The 4,087-nt window shown below is 45.3% G+C and overlaps 1 long non-coding RNA gene across 1 annotated transcript; it reads right to left on the bottom strand.

The window, feature by feature from the left end:
- Window positions 1–2,297: 2,297 nt before the first annotated feature.
- On the bottom strand, window positions 2,298–4,087 carry LOC141052530 (uncharacterized). Its single transcript, XR_012220831.1, has 2 exons — window positions 3,997–4,087; window positions 2,298–3,938 (listed from the first exon to the last, which is right to left on the bottom strand). It is a non-coding gene; the product is annotated as an uncharacterized lncRNA (long non-coding RNA).

Here is a 4,087-nt window from a genome sequence, read left to right as displayed (position 1 = left end):
TTCCTGGGACTTATCGGAATCTAGATCCCCAGTTTCCGATGGCGACTGACGCCAGTGAGACTCCTCCTCTTGGCGAACACATTTCTCTCACAGAGGAGTGGCCCCCCAAACTACTGGAACCGCCTAAGGCCCGTAGCTCCTCTCTTATGATTGTCCGGATATCCTCCTTTTTCCGTGAGGATTCTTCCTGTAAGGCCTCCTCAATACAGGATTGGCATAATCTCTTAGGGTGGCCGTCTGGGAGGGGCTGAGAACATAAGGCACACTCTCTATGTTTCGCCTTCTCCGTTCTTTTAGCCTAAAGGGGTATGGACCAGAAAAGGAAGGCCATCAATTATTTATTCTGACCAAAAACACTCACCCGTGAGTTTCGTCAGTAAAACTACCGGCTGCGGTGTCCGCGATCCAGGCTGAGGAGAGGCATGGGACGATTTCTTCTCTTTGCGCTTTTTCTCTAAGGGCTCATCCTGCCTGGAAGGTCCACTAGATTCCTTCCTGGAACTGCCACTTTTCCTGGTGCTATTGCTTCTCCTTGTAGCGCTGCTCTGTCTACTGCCATGTGGGGATTCCACTGGCTGACTTAACGGGAGCGAAGCTGGGTCATCTAAGGACGACATGACTGCGCACTAGCGCTGTGTCTGTGCTTTCCTTTTAAAGCTTCGCTATAGCTGCTCCACTCTTCCACCATTTTTTTTTTTCTTCACTGCGCATGCGCGGGCGCTGTCCCGCGGTCTCTGCCTGCTGTCCCGACCCTGGAAGTCCTCTACCGCTTCCGGGTTGCCTCACCTGGGGAACGCTTGGTCACACGGCCGGCGCTGCTCACCGCACACGCCCTCCATCCACGGGGTCCTGCTCCATTAACCCCTGCCGCAGGTACGATTCCCGGTGGCGCTGCTCAGCACAGCGCTCGAGCTCTTCTGCCTCGGGGGGGGCGTGCGGCCCGGTATGCATATATGGCACTTTGTAATGCGCTTGCCCCCTCGGGGGGGGGGGGTATAGCCATGTCCCTCTCCCCTAGTGAGCCTTGGCACCACTGTCACCTCCGGCCTCACCTGCATTACCAGCTGTGGGGGGGGGGGTACATCCACCTCTCCGCCCGATGCTGCCTCCAGTCCTAGGGCCCCTGCTGCTCATATTCTGCACGCAGGCGGCTACCAGACCAGGAATCCTCTTCTGCGGGTTCCTTCCCAGGAACAGGAAACCAAAACTGAGGGAGCGAGGGGGACCGCCCCATTTATCTCTCTGTAGGTTTCCTGTTCAAGGGGCGGATCCCCTCTCTCAGTGGGTGCTGTCGTGGCGAAGAGGAAAAAATTCCCACAAAACACCAAAATCGAGTTGAAAACTTTCCGAGAACAGTGGAAAAATATTCAGAATTGAGAGTCCTCAAGTGGTTGATACCTTTTAGTGGCTAACTGAAAAGATGGTAACACATTGCAAGCTTTCGAGACTACTCGGGTCTCTTCATCAGGCATAGACTAACACAAAATCTGAAGAGTCACATATTTATGCACAATACAGCACAGAAAAAATGCAATAGATGAGACAAGTGACGTGAAGCAGAATTATGATTATGGGAGAGGGAGAAACAAATATTGGACTAGTTCATAGATAAGGAGTCTGGATGTTTTATTGTCCTCTGATTGGGGTCTCCTAATGTGTTGTGATGCCCCCACAAGGTCTTAGGAGCAAATTCCATAATTGATGTAAAAAGACAAATCCATGCGCCACATTCATTCCAGCATTGAAAGTGTTAAAGGTCGTCAATAAAACATCCGGACTCCTTATCTATGAACTGGTCCAATATTTATGTTTCTCCCTCTAACATAATCATAATTCTGCTTCACGTCACGTGTCTCACCTATTGCATTTTTTCTGTGCTGTATTGTGCATAAATATGTGACTCGTCAGATTTTATATGAGTCTATGCCTGATGAAGAGACCTGAGTAGTCTCGAAAGCTTGCAATATGTTATCATCTTTTCAGTTAGCCATTAAAAGGTTTCAACCACTGAGGACTCTCAATTCTGAATATTTTTCTGTCTACTGGCTAACACGGTACAGATATACATCTTTCCTGTATCGAGAACAGTGGAAGCTGATGTAGCTTCAAAGTGAAGACCCATTGCATATTAATACCTAGACATTTATAAAAGGGTCATAAAAAGCTCTTATAGGTGTTCAATACATTTATCCACAGAGTGTATGGCTACCTACAGCAAAAAAATATGAAATTAGCCATTTGGCCAATATACAAAGACATGCATTAACTGTGAGAGGAAATAAGAGGCAGAAATAAAGTACTGTGAGCAAGAGAGGTTTATTTCTGTAGACGTTGGTTCGTGTTCGTTAGCTCCTGCACTGGTTTCAGTGACAGTAAGTACCAGTTTAACACACTAAAAACAATGAGACACATTCTTAAATCACATGGGCAAATTAATAGTTTCCAACACTTTCACGTGAAATCCAAGTACCAGGTCGTCAGCTTGTGTTACGTCTCGCACATATGGATATTTTCCTGGTGACCACTGTCCTTACAGTCTGAGGTGACAATTCCATATAAACATTACCATAGGCGGGTGATCAAGAACCGCTCGGACCGAGAGCATGGGCACAGAGGCATTGTCCATGTGTAAGAGCCCAAAGGAAGCACATTTCATTGGGGAATACTACTTTATGGTACAGACATATTAACCATCTGCTGACTGGGTAAATATCATTCCATGTTGTACAGGACACACAAAGGAAAGGATTTGCATGCTGCAACAGTAGTATTATGCACTTTAGCAGAATTATTAAGTCTTGAATATTACTTGGGGGGTTACATCTTATATAGAATTATATTTAGCCCAGAAAAGAATAAAACAGTTGCTAATCCTATTTAAAGGGATACCATCACCATAGAATGAAATATTTGCCAAGTTATTACTAGAAAGTTTTTCAACAGTGTATATTTTCAGGTCTGTCCTTGTATATGTTAATTATTTCAGGTTTCATGTGTGCTGACAAATTGTGTCCCAATAGGCAACTCTGCAGTCTGGGCAAACCCCCCCCCCCCCCCCCCAAAAAAAAAACAACATGTTTTCACAGCCTTCATCAGCAACGTCTTTACTTCATTACTACTATAAGGATACAGCAAAATGGCTCATGGTAGACCTTCCAAAAAAGAAAAATCTATCAATAGGTTACTTTGGGACTGGTACAGAAACGTACATAACTGGGGATTATATATAAAAAAAAAAAAAAAAAAGGTAAAAATAAATCTCTTGTAGGCAGAACGACAGCTGGATCTCACTGCCTCGGATGCGAAACATGGGGAGTTTTGCGTCTCGTCGGAAAAAAGTTCTGGCGATGTCCAGGGCTCTTATCAGGTTCTAGAGACATGTCAAGGAGTCTGTATACTTGACTGTAAACCATCCCGCTCCTGCAGTGAAGACGAGGCAAGAGCTGCGTCCTTTAAAAAGGGGTCATCTCATATACCGTATTTTTCGCTTTATAAGACGCACTTTTGTTCCCCAAAATTTTTGGGGAAAGTGCGGTGTGTGTCTTAGGCTAGTTTCACACTTGCTTTTTTTTGCAGCGCGTTTTTCCCGCAAAAAAACGCATTGAAAAAACGCATACAAAAGCATACAACTGCTGCGTTTTTTTCAAGCATTTTTATGAGCATGCATGAAAAAAACGCAGCGTTTTTATGCGTTTGTATGCGTTTTTAGTGCGTTTTTTTCCAACATTAGGTGGCCCCTCACACTAACCCAAACCATGACTTTACTAACCCTAACCCTGACCCTAACCCTGACCCTAACCCTTAACCAAACCATACTTAACCCTAACCCAAACCCTAACTAACCCTAACCCTGACCCTAACCCAACCATACTTAACCCTAACCCAAACCCTAACTAACCTTAACCCTAACCCTGACCCTAACCCTTAACCAAACCATACTTAACCCTAACCCTGACCCTAACCCTGACCCTAACCCTTAACCAAACCATACTTAACCCTAACCCAAACCCTAACTAACCTTAACCCTAACCCTTAACCAAACCATACTTAACCCTAACCCAAACCCTAACCCTAACCCTGACCCTAA

This window comes from Dendrobates tinctorius, unplaced genomic scaffold (genome assembly GCF_039654945.1).
Source record: "Dendrobates tinctorius isolate UK_male_01 unplaced genomic scaffold, ASM3965494v1 ptg000161l, whole genome shotgun sequence".
Lineage (NCBI taxonomy): Eukaryota > Metazoa > Chordata > Amphibia > Anura > Dendrobatidae > Dendrobates > Dendrobates tinctorius.
This window is presented reverse-complemented; position numbering and strand designations above follow the sequence as displayed.